We start from the raw sequence: 18,675 nt of genomic DNA on the forward strand, positions 1-18,675 counted from the left end.
TTCACCATGTTTAAGTGTTTTCAAATTTGCACATGTAGGGCTAGATTTTACCGTCGGCGAGCGGGGGCGGGGCCTTCTCGCCAACACGTAAAATGACGCACAATAACGTGGGGCAGAACCCCTGACGTCACCGCGTCCCATTTAAATCTTCAGGAAGGCGGGGGCACAGCAAAATCAGCTAAACGCCCGCCGACCTGTCAATGGCCAAATGAGGCCATTGACAGAGCAATTAAAGTAATTAGTTGACCTGCCCGTCCAACCTTAAGGTTGGCGGGCAGGCCAGGAGCCCCGGCGGGAACTAGAAAAAACATGAAACCTCATCCATAAGCGGGATGAGGTTTCATGTAGGGGTTTAAAAATTTTAATAAAGTTTTTTTGGAAATTATGAACATGTCCCAACTCATGTGACATTGTCACATGTGGGGACATGTAAGGGATTTTTTTTTCTCTTTTATTTTTAATATTTTTGAAAGTAGAGGCAATCTCCCTGAGGCAGCACTTAGCCTCAGGGAGACGACTGTGTTCTTTCGTGCGCATGCGCGAAAAAGCGCACTCTCGATTTTAGACATTCCCGCCCGCACAGGGAGCGCATAGCGCTTCCCTGCGGACGTCATGCTGGGTGGGCCTTAATTGGCCCTTCCACATAAAATGGCGCCATGCCTCCGATTGGGGGCGCCAATTGGAAGCGTGCCCGCACGCGCCTGCCCATCAACTTCCCCCCCGATGTGGGGGGCGGGGGGGGGGGGGGGGGGGGGATTCAGCCCGTAGAGTTTTTGTTTATCAAATATAGGCTGTACACACTCTTTCTCCTCTCCCCACCCCAAAGGGCCACATCCCAACACCCTCAACATAGATTGCACTGTTTTTTTTTCACCACAATTCACCCAAAATTTGTACAAACTGCACAGAAGATTTTGGAATTTTATGTACAAATTGCATTCAGCACAACTCCAGATTCTGCAATCATTTTCTCTCATTTTAAAAGCATTGTGCTGGGAGCGAGCCCCACTGCCAGGATGAATTAATCATCATTGAGTTTCTGATAATTGCAATTATTTGCAGCCTTTAATGAGACACCTAAAATTAAACCACATCTTTTGGGTGTAAGGACTCTAATAGGTATGTTTTGACAGATTTTGAACGATTTTTTAAAAAAGTCATTTTCAGTCATTTAAAATCACATTATTCACACAATGATTTAAAATGCTTTTTTTTTGTTAAATCCATTTTCAGCTGTATTAATCAAACTTTGCCAAGTTACCACTTTAAAGCAAATTCTTCGTAAAAAAAAAATAGAAACTATGTTTTAAAATGCTGCCCAACTGTGCTGGGCCATGGCAGATTTTGCTTTCAGCAATATGGAAATGAATTTGAGCGAAACACAGGAACAAAAACACCTCGAAACAAATATAACTTCGGGTGCAATTTGCACCAGAATTGCCAATTGCAGCCAAAGTGGGAAAGTTACACAGGTTTAAAGTCAGGTCTAAGACCCCAAGTTTAAGGACCCTAAGTGCATGCAATTATATCACGAGAGCTTAACCAGCTATGAATGTGCAGCTAAGATTATGCAGACTACCAGTATACAGCAAACTGCATCTGTTTTAGGTAATCATTAGCTAATCATTGGCCATCTGGCAAGTGCGCATTTGATCCCTCACCAGACTGAGGGCTTATATGACCCTAATAAGCTAATTACTGTTGCGAAATTGATGAAACACCTTTTAACTAATTAATAATATTGACATTTCACCTCCAAAATGTCTTTGAAAACTGACACCCTTCTGGAGCAAAATGCCTCCAGCAATGGATCCTTTTTCCTTCAAAGGTCTTTACCATGGTGGGAGTTCACAATGTATTTCTAAATACCCCTGGCAGCAACCACTTCTAATAATTTTTAAAGTGGCTGCAGTATTAAAAACCACCATAAAATCAGTCCAGCACATAAACTGTAAGTTCGTACAAGCTACATTGACAGGGTTTGACCTTGAAACTTGAGGATGCAATTTATGCTTATCTTTCACTGCTCAAGGGTTCTCTTTAAAACTAAACTGTAGCCTTTACACCAGTGTGACATCTATCCCACTTTTTATTATAACACACCGCTTAAAGTTCCTAGAGCATAATATGCAGAGAGTGAATCAATCTAAAATGAGAATGCAACTAATAATATTGTATTAAAACTGGAATCCATTACAATTTCACAGGTTATTTTTTCATTCACAACGCAGTACTGTTTGCTACTGCCAGATGACCCGTCAGTTGTAGTTTAAATTACAAGTATATCATAAACATAGATTTATTGCTGAAATGTGGATTGTGCAAAACTACTTTGGATTTTGAACGCTTCCAATCAGTTGTAACAGTTAAAATAGAGATTAAGGTTTAAAGCGTATGTAAAGTATCACAGTAGCATAACATGAAACATTACCAGATATGATATGTCATTGGTAAACTGACTCAAAGTCTATAGTTTTCAGGAGCAGAATGGTTTATAAAATGTCAAGAAATAGAGTGAGAAAACAATGGCTGAAGAGACAGCCCATAATATGAATTTGCATTACTACAGATTACTTATTTTTTTTAATGAAGTATGTGAATGGTCACAGCCATACCAAGGCTGAAAAGAATGGAGCTGGAGACCAGGTAAACCAAGTAGTAGGTGATATTTGAATATTTAAGCAGTGATCAGTATAAACTATAACATACGCTGGTAATCTGAGGTAACTGAATGCCAGTGCTGATGGGTCATTTTCTGATTGAAAAGGTGTAAGGAGTGGTGCACCATAGGAATCAGTGCTGAGGCCTCAACATTTTACAATTTATATAAATTACTTGGATGAAGGGACCGAAGGTATGGTTGCTAAATTTGCAGATACAAAGATAGGTAGGAAAGTAAGTCGTGAAGGAGGCTACAAAGGGATATAGGTTAAGTGAGTGGGCAAAGATCTGGCAAATGGAGTATAACGTGGGTAAATGTGAAATTGTCCATTTTAGCTGGAAGAATAAAAAAAAACACATTATCTAAATGGTGAGAGATTGCAGAGCTCTGAGATACAGAGGGATCTGGGTGTCCTAGTGCATGAATCACAAAAGGTTAGTATGCAAATAATTGGGAAAGCTAATAGAATGTTATTGTTTATTGAGAGGGGAATTAAATACAAAAGTAGAAGGGTTATGCTTCAGTTATACAGGGCATTGGTGAGACCATATCCGGAGTACTGTGTACAGTATTGGTCGTCTTATTTAAGGAAGGATGTTAATGCGTTGGAAGCAGTTCAGAGAAGGTTTACTAGACTAACATCTGGAATGGGAGGGTTGTCTTATGAGGAAATGTTGGACAGGCTAGGCTTGTATCCGGAGTTTAGAAGAGTAAGAGGTGACATGATTGAAACACATAAGATCCTGAGGGTGCTTGACAGGGTGGATGTAGAGCGGAGGTTTCCTCTCATGAAAGAATCTAAAACTAAGGGTCACTATTTAAAAATAAGGGGTCACCCATTTAAGACAGATGAGGAGAAATTTTCTCTCAGAAGATAGAGAGCCTTTGGAACTCTCTTCCTCAAAAAGGTAGGGAAAGTGGAGTCTTTGAATATTTTTAAGGCAGAGCTATGTAGATTCTTGATGAGCATTGGGGTGAAAGGTTATCAGGGGTAAGTATGAGTGTGGAGTTGAAGTTACAATCAGATCAGCCATGGTCTTATTGAATGGTGGAGCAGGTGCAAGGGAATGAGTGGCCTACTCCTGCTCTCAATTTGTATGCTCAGGACCTTACTGTTGGTCTCAGTAATTCTGAAAATCTGATCCCTTATTGTTTTTTTTTAAAAAACAGTTTGTATGTCAAACTGTCAGTTAAACTGATAATGAAAATGACCAGGGAAAAATCATTAACCACAAAAGTAGCTGAAAATGGCTAGTCTTTCTATGGGTTTATTTATTATTCCCTATTTTCCCTTTTCCCAAGCCACTCCTCTGCTTGCAACTTTTTCACAATGGCACAAGTCAAGTAACTTAGTGGAAACACATGTCAACTCACATACTACCATTCCATGCCAATGTACTACTGCAATCCAACTCTTCAGTGACTGATGTAGGATTTTGTCTCAAATATAGAATTTATAAAATGATAAACCGTATTTGACAGACTAACAAATGCATTGGAGATATTATATGGCGGTCATTGTATATTCTGAAATGAGTAAAAGTAATGCCACCCAGAAACGTTAATATAAATACATGACTAAAGATGGGTTACTAAGTAAATGGTAGATTATAACGTTTAAATCATGGTCATAAGCAACAAATGGAAGAGTCTATCCTGCCTCAACCATTAAATGAACCATGTTGTTTTTGCAAACTAAATTAGATTAAAAGTCACATGGAAACCAGCAGAGGAAAGAAAAAGGATGGATATCGAATTAAAGCAATTGTGCCTTAAAATTTTTGTGAACATCAGCATCTCATTTTGTTATGTTATAAATTCCAGCTGTTCAGTCAGTATTGTGCATATGTACTAAATCAAAAGGCAAAATCGTTCTCATTTAGTTAGATTTCAAACACAAGAAAACAGCACATTTCTGAATGATTCATTTTGTCTAGAGATATATCATTTCACTGATAAAGGTAGAATCTACCAGAGTATTTCAATCAAAATGGCTGATTATCTATAACTGCTTTTGGATATAGCCTGACATACATTTTATGTGCAAAAAGAAAATAGGTTAAATATTGTAATAAGGCATAAGCAATAGAAAGTATCTGATCCATAATAGCACTAAATTTCACAGACATGGCACCTTGGAATCCCAAATTTGTTGTAGCTAACAGCTTAAGTGGCACGGTTTGTACTCTGCAACTTTTGCTTATCACAGGTCCTAGCAAGATAATTTCGGTGAAATGAAAAATGATAATGCAGCACAAATCATTTAATATTCATCATCCTATACCAAACTTGAGAAATATGAGAAGGATGCTTTGTAGCCCCTCGAGCCTGATGTACCATTTAATAAAACCATGGCTAATCTACTGAATTCCACTGTCCCACTCTACCCCTATTATCCATTGATTCCCCAAAAAAATCATCACATCAAATAAACATAAATCAGATCATTCTTTACAAAGATTATGCAAAATAATAAATGGTATTAGTACTACAGGATAAATAGATTATAATAATTATGCAATTTCACTGAATTCTAGATTTTTATATTGCAAAATCATTTAAACTCCTTTGAAAGAAAATTAGCACTGATTCCTCTAAATCTGAAATAGAATTGGTGCTAGCATTACTTTGGCACCAAGAATAAGGCTAAATCACAATGATACCAGTGAAGCAGTCCATGTCCAAATGCAGCAAGACCTGGACATTATCCAGGCTAACAAGTGGCAAGTAACAGTCGTGCCACACAAGTGTCAGGCAATGACCATCTCCAATGAGAGAGAATATAACCATTGCCACTTGATATTCAATAGCATTACCATCGCTCAATCCCCCACTATCAACATCACCATTGACCAGAAACTGAACTGGACTAGCCATATAAATACTATGGCTACAAGAGCAGGTCGGAGGCTAGGAATCCTATGGCGAGTAAATCACCTCCTGACTCCCCAAAGCCTGCCCACCATCTACAAGGCAAAAGTCAGGAGTGTGGTGGAATACTCCCCACTTATCTGGATGAGTGCAGCTCCCACAACACTCAAGGAGCCTGACACCATCCAGGACAAAGCATCCCACTTGATTGGCAACCCTTCCACAAACATTTACTCCCTCCATCAATGACGAACAGTAGCAGCAGTGTGTACCATCTCTAAGATGCACTGCAGAAACTCACCAAGGCTCACGAAAACTCATCAAGGGCAGCAGATGCATGGGAACACCACTACCTAGAAGTTCCCCTCCAAGTCACTCACCATCCTGACTTGGAAATATATCACTCGTTCTTTCACTGTGGCTGGGTCAAAATCCTGTAACTCTCTCCCTAACAGCACTGTGGGCGTACCTACACCACATGGTCTGCAGCAGTTCAAGAAGGAAGCTCCCCACCACCTTTGGAAGGGAAATTAGGGATGCACAATAAATGCTGGCCCAGCCAGTGAAGCCCACATCCCATGAATGAATAGAAAGAAAATATTACAGACATTGCAACATTGCTGTGGAAAAGAAATAAAGTAAAAATCGCTTCCTTCTCCTTATACCACCAACCACCATTCCTTTCACTTTCCATTAATCCTGGCCAATCCACATGAATTGTGATATCTGTTACATAAATAAGGGAACTAACTAGCTGACCATACGCTGCGATTCTGTCAAGGAACTTTGTAATATCAAGTATAAATATCCTTAACAGTTCATAACAAAATGTTATGACTACTGCATTCGCTGTCCCAATGCAGTCTCCTTTACATTGGAGAGACCAAACGCAGACTGGGTGACCGCTTTGCGGAACACCTTCAGTCTTTCTGCAAGCATGATCCAGGCCTTCCTGTCGCTTGCCATTTCAACACCCCATCCTGCTCTCATGCCCACATGTCCGTCCTTGGTCTGCTGCAATGTTCCAGTGAAGCCCAAAGCAAACTGGAGGAACAGGACCTCATCTTCCAATTAGGCACTTTACAGCCTTCCAGGCTTAACATTGAGTTCAACAACTTCAGACCATGAACTCTCTTCTCCATCCTCACCCCCCAACCCCTTTTTATCCCTTTTTTCAATATTCATTTTAATTTTTTAAAATTTTTTATCCACTTATTTTTATGTTTGTTTATTTTCATTTGTATTCTTTGTTTTATCCCCATCTTTTATCCTATTTTCAATCTTTTTTCCCAACGTCTCCTTCCCCCACCCCACCCCCACAAGAGCCAACTGTCTCTTGTTCATGCTGTTCTTTCCAGAGTGCTTACCCTTGTCCTGCTATTATTACATTCTGCTTTTTGACCTTAGTGCCCCCATCAGCACCTCCTTTAGCCAGTATCACTATCATTAACGCCCTTTTGTCCTTTTGTCCATGACATCGCTGGCAGTATAAATTTCATTACATTTTTACTTCTCTTTAGCTCTGAAGAGCCATAAGGACTCGAAATGTTAACTCTTTTTTTCTCTCCACAGATGTTGTTAGGCCTGCTGAGTTTTTCCAGCATTTTCTGTTTTTGTGTTATAACAAAATGTAATCGGTGTTGCCCACAGCCATTTGAGTCAATTAAGAAGATAACCTTGAAAGTCCTGGACTTACCATTCAGCATAATTGGATTCTTCATATGGGGCCAATTTCAGAATATTATCAAGATTTCTCAGCCCATGAAGTGTGATAAATGCTCATTAACGTAACCTTTCACAGTGTCACATAATACTTAATATCTTGTGTTATAGTTCTGAGTATTAATCAATGCTAGCTGGATTTCTTGTGACTAGAATGTTTTTTTTAAAAGGCTATTTGCAAAACTAACCTTTTTATAACCTCTACAAGGTATAAAAGGATAAAAAATATTGTTTGATTTAGAATCTCATGTACTTAAACACTGAAAATAATGATACCAATATCTAACGAGGTTGGGCATAAAGGTTTTGAACTGAGGTGTACATGCCTTTAACATGGTGTAATTATGGCAGTATTAATGTACTGTAACATATGGGTTTTATTGAGATGAACCATAAAGGAAAAATATAAAATTTTTAGCTTTCTTGTATGACTACCACATGAAATACATTGCTTCAAAATTGATCCTCCTGACTGTCGGCATCTGCTCTTGGATGACTACACCTTGCTTTACATCATCTGAGGTAGGAATTTTCTAACAAGTACAAATACATGCATTACCACAGTTGCACTCAAGAAGCCTTCATGGTTTGTAAGATTTTATTGAAAGTGCTTGCTTTCAAAAGAGAAGCCAATATGCATCAATAATTTACCTACAGAGAATACCTTATCTCAGTACTATCCTGTCAAGTAACATGAAAATATCACAGAGGGCAGACTAGGATTTAAGAATCATCAAAACAGAATCTTCCTGCACAGCAGGCCATTCATCTTTTTATCAGCTCTTTGAAAGAGCTATCCAATAAATTCCATGCCCCTGTTCTTTTCCCATAGTCCTGCACATTTCTCCCCCAGTATTTGTCCAATTCCCTTTTGAATATCTGGATCCGCTTCCAGCACCATTTCTGTTAGTGCATTTGAGATCCTAATTACTCACTACATTAAAAAAAAATCTGATTATATTTCTAATAATCTTAATTCCGTGTCCTCTGGTTATTGGTCCTGCAGCAGTTCAAGGCAACAGCTCACCACCACCTTCTCAAGGACAATTAGGAATGGGCAATAAAGGCTGGCCTAGCCAGTGATGCCCACATTCTCTAAAAATGAATTCTGCCAGTGGAAACACTTTTTCCTTTTTGACTCTATCAAACCCCTTTGTGATTTTGAACCTCTTTATTAAATTTCCTTTTAAGTTTTCTTGCTCCAAGGAGAAGAGCCCCAGTTTCTCTAGTTTCTCCGCATAATTGAAGTCTCGCAGCCCTGTTGTAAATCCCCACTGCACTCCCTTCAGGGCCAGGTGTCCTTCATGTTTGATGCCTAGAATTGGACATAATACTGAGCTGGGGCTTAACCAGTGATTTACAAAAATTAACATAACTTCCTTGCTTTGGTGCTCTATGCCCCTATTAAAAAACCCAGGATTGCAATTGTCTTATCAGCTCGTCATTTCACTTAGACAGATTTGTGTGTAAACCTCCAGGTCTCTCTGTTCTTGTACCCCTTTTAAAATTGTTCAGTTTAGTTTATATTCACTCGCTTCATTCCTCCTTTCAAAATGCATCACTTCTCTCTTCCCTGTGTTAAATTTCATCAGCCATGTGTCTACCCACGTCTTCCTGAAGCCTGCAATTCTCCTCAATGTTTATGGCTTTTCCAAGCTTTGCTTTGACTTGGATTAAGTTCTTGTTGTGGAGTTCACTAAAGAGCAATTTGAAAATCTTACATTAATACTTGTAAAGATCATGGCCATGCCATAGAACACACACTGCATTGTGCACGCTATCTTTATAACATCAGCACAGTGCTATTGCGTATACGGAATTAATGGAAGTAAGGGGGTCATTAATAACTGAGACATGTTCAGAGCTGAGTAGTAACAGCACATGTGAAAGCCAAAGGAAGGCATGTCAGAATATGCAATTTTAGCAGGACTACCTTATTATAATATTAATTCTAGGTTTGGCATCTCTAGTTGCGATCTCAACTCAAGCATTTAAAGGGCCAATCTAAACATGGAATTTGAAGGAACTAGGAGTTGCAGCAAACCAAAGGAGAAGAGATAGATTCAGATGGACACAGGCTTTGCCAAGATTGAATGGTGCATCACTTGATGTACTGCTAGGCACAGTGATGAGGAGAGAGGCATTTTTCCTAGGAATGCAAGAAACAACCTACTGCTCCAAAGGAGGAGGCATGGATGGAGTTGAGAGAGGAGGTCAGTAGTATTTTGCCATTCTCCAGGATTCAGTACAAGTGGTGTTTTAATGACCTAACCAGGTCAGGAGTGGTGAGTACAGTTGCATATTCACCTACATCTTGTTCATCCCCTCACTCTGCTTTCTTAAGCCTGTTCCTCATACTCAGTTCTTACAAGTGCACCCATGGTTCTGTGTACAGTTTTGATCTCCTTAACTAAGGAAGGATATACTTGCCTTCCAGGGAGTTCAATAAATGTTCACTAGATTGATTTCTATCAGTCTAGTGAACATTACCGCAATATTCTCCGAGGTGAAGTTCAGTAGATTAAGCCTGTGTTTCTTTAAACTTTAAAGAATGAGAGGTGATTACATTTTAAACATAAAATTAATAAGAGGATTAATAGGGTATATGCTGGGAAGATGTTTTCCGTAGCTGGGGAGTCTAGAACTGGTGGTCACAGTCTCAGAATAAGGGTCAGCATTCAGCCATCTTGTCCCTCCTTAAATAAAAGGTGCAAAGAGACTTGAGATTACACTGGGGCAGTCAGAGGGGGAAACAAGTCCAACGGATCAATGAAAGAAGATCTACAATCAACAAAGACTGACCATTCAGGGCAATTTCTGACAATTTACTTATAATACATCTGAGCATTACGTTGCTCAAGATAGAATTATAGAAAAATTGGGCGGAAGTGTCCCAGATTTGCACTAAGTGCAGTAGAATAAGTCCAGCGGGCTGGCCTTATCATGATATGTTGTGTGTTACAATGAGGTTCCCGACATCCGATGGTGGGAAACGTGGCCCGCCATCGGTGGGCTAAATGGACGATCACAAACTGGTTTCACGCTGTCATGAAACTGATCGCACCATGTTGTCCGCTCACGCCGCCGAACACGCCTGACACCGGTGGGCATGGAAAATCCTGACCATTGTATTGTCAGAACACTATTGCAGGTATTATACTTCCATTTAAAATCTATAATTGCATGCTCGATGCAAATGTGGTCATACATAAGGGTTTTTGGGTGAGTCATTGCTTAATCCCCTTGTAATTCACAGGTCAAATGAACTATAAGCCTGGTTACTCAAAAGGCGCACAGAGGACATTACATGGCCCTGTACAACAATGACAACTTTTATTTATATAGCACCTTGAACATGGTAAAACATGCAAATACATTAGTCCACAGACTTTTCAGGCAAAGAATCCTTATCTTTTCTTCTTTTGGTTGTAATTTGCTGTTCGAGACTGAGCTCCAAGTAGACAAGGACTCACTGATCTTTCACAGGTATTAAATCAGTAAACTACTGAGCCAAAAGGGACCTGATTTGTTATTTGCTAATATGAGTGGAGTACTTTTCTCCTTTGGCTTACTGAACCAGAAGTCTTAGTCAGTAAGGAGTACAACTACAGAGTGTTTGGACCTCCTCGTTATAACCAATATATGTACAACTATATCTGATAGTACAGCAATTATTCCCGATTTGTGGAAAATGTCAAACTGCAGCAATTTTGGAAAATCCAGATATTTCTCTAACCATGAAGAAAGTGGAAAGTCATCCTGGATAATAAAGGATCCCCAGATGAGATGGAGATTGCAACTGAATTATTTGAAAAGCACAGGGCACAAAATTATTTTTTGACCTGATTAGCGGTATTATAATACATAATTGAAAATTTATTGGCAGTTGATGGATTTTTAATTAGAAATTTTTAAAATTCACTATCCAGTTTACGGCAGATGTTGCATAAAACGTCAATGATGACGACCTTTAAAATTGCATAATAAAGTGACATTAGAATGTATGGAGAAATTTGATATGCTACACCAGTTATTCGTAACGCCGTATTAAGGAAAAATGAAGAAGAAAATTAGTTCTGAAAATTGGAGAGACAGAATTCTCCAGTGAGAATATCAGAAGTGAAACTGCAGCAGAAAGAATTGATCACATTGAACAAAGATTAAGTAGCTATGGATATGCCAGCAGAACGTCAAATGATGTAACCTTGAATGCTCTCAGCTCAAGAATAAAGGAAATTAAATGGAGTGGGTTATAGGAAAGGAGAGGGATTCAATAAATGAAAAACAGCAAGGAGTTTGTTATAATGATCTGAATGTAAGAAATAAGTGGCACCAGCTTGCATACCACCTTAAGGTCTCTGACTATGGAGAGTAAACATTTAGAGGGATTACAGGCTGATCAATTTAACCAATGCCAGAAATGTCACAGATTAATTAAAGCAAAAGGATATGTACACAAATTTCTTTATAAAAGAATATACTTTCCCTACTTCTCAAAGCACAATGTATTGACTTCATTGCCATACTATAGACAGTAGATTACTGGAAACATTAGAGCAATTTATTTTAAATATTGCATCCTGCTTAATTTTAAACAATATTGCTGAAAAAAAAGAGACATGTCTAAGCTTTTTGCCTTGCACTCATCAGGACACTTGTATTCTTACAAGTTATTGGTATTCTTACCAATATAAGGGGGAAAACAACAACTTATAACGTGTGTGAAGAGAGTGCCGATTGGTTGGCAAGCACTTTCTTCACATACAGTATAAATTGTTGTTTTCCCCTTATATTGGTATTCTTGCCAGTGTTCTGGTGAGTGCAAGATGGAAACCTTCAACATGTCTCTTTTTTTCGCAATACTCAAGTTCTGTACTACCAAATGACTATCTAAACAATATTATGAGGAGTTTGGAGGAATGGTATTACCAATTATTAGAAAGGAAAATCATCTGGAGAAGCAAAGCCTTAAAATTATAGTACAGGATACTAACATCTCAAATCTTATGATTAAAATAAATTACTCCCATCATTATTTTATTGAGGCATTAATCCAAGTTTCTGTTAAATTAGCACAGGAAAAAAATCAGACCAATGCGTTTAACATTCATATGATAGTATTCCACTGCATAATTTCAAGGCTGAAAATAGAATCTTATATCACTTGTAATCATAACTCCAAAGCTCTGTCAGGCTAATTTCAACTTTAGGCACAAGTGGACAATATAGCCTTTTATATACCCTGCCTGACCTTCCTTTCCAATGAAGTCAATGCAAAGTAAAATTGGGTGGTGTGTACAATGGCTAAATTGCCACTGCCTCATTTTTAGCAGTGCTGGAAGTTAAAATCAACCTGTATGTTATTTTTCATTGCTGAATGAGTAATTAGTGCTGGTTTTATCCTGTACGACAGAGATTAAAGAACAAAATGAATTGCATAAGTCTTAATCAAGCTTTTAGGCAACATTAAACTCTGGCTCAAATCTGCTCTCCCTTGTGTCACTGAACAGTAACTTGAAACCAAAGCAGCATAGAGTACAAGGTTTAATGTCACTTTTGTATAACAATGGTACTGCACACTGTTGGATCAACTTGGGAAGTTAGCTTTGCCTTATACCCTGATCTTGCAGTCTCAGCAAAACTGAGGCTGCAGTTGACCAAGGCATGGGGGTACCTGCACCCATTGTGTACAATCCGGTTACATCAAATTTTGAGATGAAAGGGTTACTCCTAACTTTAATAGGAGAGCCTTGCTGAAAAATCTTGGCCTACAGTACACTGGTTAGGCTGCAAAATCCAGTGAATGCAGCTCTTGGTCTGTTGCAGCTTAGCATAGAAGGGGAAGTTGTGGTGGTGGCAGAAAAATAAATTAATGGCTCACTGTGGCACAGTAGTTGGTGATCCACAGGTCCTGCTTAGAGAAGGGTGTAGAAGCAGATTCAGGGTTCAGATACTATGGCAATCTCTCCGAACTGTGGTGTGACTGCAGATTGAGTCTGTTAATCCATAGCTGTGCTCTGTAGGTTGTAGTATTGTAGTCGAGTTTTGCTCTGAGTACAGCATGATTCTCTATTGAGTAACTTGGAAACAGTCTGGAAGGATAGAAGTCAGGAAATAAAATAAGCTCAAATGTTTTAAATAGCATGATAAAAGCAATGAAATATATATGATCCATTCATTAGTAGATATAGAGTTATATTGGATTAAAAATTTGAGCCGCTCATTAGGCAGAGGTTAGGTAAGTGAGAACCAACTATTTTTTATTTTTGTAGCAAATAAATCTCATGTTACAGTTTCTAGCCACATCATTGATGAATCCCATGAATCAAGGATTATATTTATAATTATCGTCACTGTGAAAGTTTAACAGGAACAACTTATATTTCTCAAATGTTGCTGCCAGCAAGCTCCACAAGAAATTCATCAGTTGAAGAATAAATCTCAAGAGATCAATTAGACGAAACATATCCATTTCCAACCAGTTCATGTGACCATGATATATTCAAAATGAATCAGGCCCAAGAATGCTTCTCTCAAAATGCTTGTCATCGCTGCTTTATTGTCTCATAAGTATGTCATATAATTAATTGGGGAAATAGGATTAATTGGGGAAATAGGATTAGACTGTTTCACTTAATTTTCTCTGGCATTTAGAGCTGAGCAACTGTTGTCTGAAAAGGTTAATGAATGCTCTTTTACACTTTTGGAGAGTAGGTTGGCATTCATTCCCTATTACATGCTACTTGCACTCATGTCTGTGAACATTTGAATGCCTTTTCCTTCACTAACACTGATTTCCTTCCCAACCACAGCTGTTAAATAAATAGGCTGGGGAAAGGGAATAGATTGTTTGACAAGCAGAACATTGGCTCACTGATGAATGTTTAAAATCCTAACCTTATTCCAAACCTCAGAAGTAAAGGGGTTACACCACTTGCGCTTAAAGCAATAAATAAATCAGTTGATCTGATTCTTAATATTAATATGATGTGTCCTCAGCACCCAGGATCACAGTAGCTAAATACTTTATGATTTGTGGTATGGTTTCAAGTCCCAGGCCTCAAATATGTTCTCTGCTAAAACTTTCCCAAACACTTTCAGTTTAATGCTGGCTAACAGCATCAAGATGGAAAATCCAAAACAATGGAGAGAGGAAGAATTAAGAATCAGAATATGGGAAGTTTTTCAGCTGTTAGAACCATAGAACACTACAGCACAGAAAACAGGCCATTCGGCCCTTCTAGTCTGTGCCTTGGAAGCCTAAAGGCTAACAGTGATTTTGTGGATTATAATTAATGAGAAGCCCTTAGGAAGATCCACCTTAACCATTGGATGAAGGAGTGTATCCTCAGTTTGACTCGCAGTGTTTCAGTTGTAACCTAAAAAGCACAAAATATGTATCAACTTTATATATCCATGGACTCAATCAGTTGTCTGAATTCAAGTCAGTTTATCCTTCGCATGAAATAAAACATAACAGAACTAAAGTACAACATAAAATGCAACCCATTTCCCAAAATTACACCAAGATTGCTACCCTATTGTTGGACCTTACTTCACAAATGTACCCGAGGATTGTAAACATAACTACTGGTACACCTCCTCAGGCTGAATGTGACAACCAGCATTATTTTCCATAGACCATCAGGACAATAATGTGTCCCACATGATTAGCAGGCTTTGCAGCACTTAACTTCTTACAAACAAATAATTGTACATAAAGTGTGAAAAGACCATCACGCCTGTCAGTTCTCATCCTATCCATTAGACAGTTCAACCTCATGTGTAGACCCTTTGTAACCATTAAAAATGTTAATTCCTGAAAGAGGGAAAATAAGAGAATAAAACAAAAAGTGACAAATGTAGGAACATTGGATAGCCGTTGTGGATTGGATGGAAGCGCAGAAATCTCAGGGTTGCCAGAGTCATGCAAAATTTAACAGGACCTCATTATCAACTCTTCCCTTCCATTGCTTACCTGGCAGCCAAACAGGTTGACAAGCTGGTCAGCTGTCAGGTAGGAAAGCCAGAGATAGAAGGCCACTGTTGGGTTGGTGTCCAGCAATCGGGGATGACAGGGGCTCAGTGGGAGGTGAAGGTGTGGGGAGTTGGGGGTCAAGTTAGGTAATCTCAGGGCAGGCAGCTCAAAACTGGGGCTTAGTGGGCTGGGATAGGCAGTTAGAAATCAGAGGGTGGGGGGTCACCAATCTTGGCAGCAATCAAAAGAAAGGAGGCTGAATGTTTGCTTGAGTGGCCAGAAGGGGAACACCTTCTCATCCTGGCCTGCACGAATTTCCTGGTGTCCGCATGCATATGGTGTTTAAAGGAAGCTATTAAATTAATTTTCTGTGGTTGCAGTATGTCAGGGTAACTTGTCAGTGTCAGGCACAGGTGAAAACAGGAATATTCAATTAGTTGTGCAGCTGCATGAGAAGGACATGCCAGGTCCTTTCACAGTTCAGTGCAGTCAAATCACAAGCGCAGGGAATTTTAAACGTGGGATTGGAATAAATTAAAACCCCATTTTAACCCTATCCAGCCAACATAAACTGCACCAATGGACAGTTAAAAATTCAGACAATGACTCAACACCCCTCCAATCTTGCTGCCTTCTTGTGGGATGTAACTTTAACTTACTCTTAAGAAGCAGTAGAGGATTAGGATTTGAACATGCTGGCTTTGGTTTTAACACCTTTATCGAATGAGGGGCTAAAAGCCTAAAAATCGTGACCTCTGAGCCACCGCTGGCTGCTGAGAGTACCAAATTACATATTCCTGTCCTGTAACATTCTATAATTTCCTAGAATGTACCATATCACTTGAAGAATCTTCAGTTCCCATAATGTTGCACAAGATGTCGCTTCCTATAGCATTTAGTACAGTACTCGACAGGGAGGGCAGGACTTTCAAATAGTTATGGTATGCTCATACCCAATCTTACATAGAATTTTACAGCTCAACCAGGCCTTTACACCCAAAAGGTTTTTGCTGGTGTTTATGTTCCATTCGAGTCTCCTCCCACCTTATGCCTTCCCATCCTATCAACATATTCTACTATCCCTTTCTCCTTCATGCATTTCTCTGACTTCCCCTGAAATGCGTCCATGCTATTCCCAACTGCTCAATGTGGAAACAGGCTCCACATCTGAACCACTGAGTGATGAAGTTTCTCCTAAATTCATTATTGGGTTTATTAGTGACTATCAGGCAATATGGCTTCTGGTAGATTTTGGACCTAGTTCGAACACCCCCACAAGTGGAATCATTGGCCGAAATCTGATCAGGGTCAGAACCTTTCTTCCCAATCCTGGTCCGGCAAATAAAATCCACTTACCTTCGTCCGATTTTTCTGGGCAATCTCCTGATGGAAGATCCCACAAAAAACTCACTCAGCACAGGGAACCTCAGAGACCACAGCAAGGGAAGTCTGTGCAGAAGCCACAACCCCTTTTTACAGTATTAGCTGCTGTATTCTCATAAGTATTGAGTTTAAATGTCCCAAAATCCCCTTTGAAAAGCTACGGAGAGAAGTTAAGGGCAAGGGGGCAAGCAGGGAGGTGGGTTGGGGAGTAGTTGGGTTGGGAGGGGTTGCCAGGCTGGGGGCTACTCAGGTCAGGAGGTGAGGTCGGGTCAGATTGGATCATTAGGGAGACAGGGGTGGGGCAGTGGGGGGCGCACAGTTGGGGAGTCAGGAGGTCAGAGTGGTAGTCAGGGAGTGGGCTGGGGGATCGGGGAGTTGGTCATGTCAGGTCGGGGTGGGGGTGGGGGGCGGTGGGGGGGCAGTAAAAGCTATTGGGTGGTTGGGGCAGGAGGTTGGTCAGTTCTATAGTTACCCGGGAGTTAGACTAACATTTCCCGAGTAACTAGTCAGGCAAGTAAGTCGGAACCGTCCAAAGTCGCAAACTCAGAATTGGAGACTTTTTTTTGGGAGAGCCCCAGGGAGCAGGGGAATTGCCCATTGGAAGTTCAATCTTCCCAGGCAATTCCCAAGAAGTCAATGCATTGGGACTTCCAAAGGGCCCCATAGTGCATCTTCTGGGGTATGTCTGGTTTCCAACTATCCAGTGTTATGACCAGTCCCTGGGTGAGGTCCCCCAATTTGTTAACTTCCTGACCGGCACCCCAATTTTATTATGTTCCCGGGTGAGGGGGAATGAGCTGGCTCCCCTTCCTATTCAACCCCCTCAGTTGGTCACAAGGAGGTCAATTTAAAATCCCCCGTGGAGACTTTTCCCAGTCCAAATGCATTTTTTTTTTAAAAAAGGAGCCAATTCAACCAGGTTTTGAGTAAAAAAAAATGTAAGTTTATTAGTTAATAAAACCCGAGAAAAATAATAAAAACGGACTACACCCATGCATGCCCACACATGAACAAGAAATGATAAGAGTCCAAATAAAAGTTTTAAAAAATGAATCAGTCTTTGGCTTGTCCGTGAGGCATAGATGGCAGTACATTGCGGCCGTCAAGTTGGGTGATTCTGGTAAAGCTGGCTTTGGCAGTTTCAGAGTTAGTTTGGAGACACTTCATTCTGCAGGATGGTTGAAAAGCTGTACTAGTTTCTTTCCATTGTGGCTTCTGCTGAGCTTGGGCACAGGAGGGAGGGCTCATGTGAGAGAGTGCAAGAGATCTTTCACCTGCAAGCTGCAGGAGGGGGTGGTGAGTTTGTTCTTCTGCTTGCTGTCACATACACAGCACACCAGCTTTTTGAACCCATTTTTCGCCCCTGTGCATTCCAGGAGAGGAAATAGTTGTCTTGCATTCATATCAGAACTAGTTATACATTCTGAGATATAAACCAACAGGAGTTGGATTTTCAGGTGACTGCTGAGATGCGCAAATCAGTCTTTTGTCACCACAACCATAGGAGATTAAAGTTCAATCTTATGCATGTTTCCGATCTCCCTTTTGAAGAAGGCCATGACACATTTTCAGGTGTGACGTTCCATATTCTCTCATGATAGGTCTGTCGGTATAATCCACATAGGAATTTTCCAGAAAGTGGCCACTTTACATTATCAGCCATCTTTTACTCACTGGCCTTGCTTGTATTTCTTTAAAAACACACAAGTCTTCCTTAAAAGGTTCATTACACTTGTAAGTAATTTGTAGCTGTAATCTGCTTTTCATGACACCGGAGATAGAAAGATCTGGGCTTATATCTACCTTATCAAATCTCTTCATAATTTTAAAGAACCCTACCAGGTCACCTCTCAGTCTATTCATTTCTGATGGTTTTTAACTTCTCAGTTCTGATATCATCATTGTAAATTGCTTTTGCACTTGTTAAAATATTGGAGACCAGAACTCCAGTACTCCAAGTGTGGCCAAAATTTAACATAACTTCCCTGCTTTTCAATGTTAATAGAAATGAATCCTATTGCTTTGTTTGTACATTTTATAGCTTTTGGCAGACATTGGA

At 39.8% G+C, this 18,675-nt stretch overlaps 1 protein-coding gene across 1 annotated transcript in view; it reads left to right on the forward strand.

Moving 5' to 3' along the window:
* The window catches only part of LOC144684075 (LHFPL tetraspan subfamily member 5 protein-like), a 122,280-nt gene that overhangs the window by 94,953 nt on the left and 8,652 nt on the right, over positions 1–18,675 (forward strand). The gene's annotated exons all lie outside the window — the stretch shown is intronic.

Source organism: Cetorhinus maximus, chromosome 8, assembly GCF_964194155.1.
Source record: "Cetorhinus maximus chromosome 8, sCetMax3.hap1.1, whole genome shotgun sequence".
NCBI lineage: Eukaryota > Metazoa > Chordata > Chondrichthyes > Lamniformes > Cetorhinidae > Cetorhinus > Cetorhinus maximus.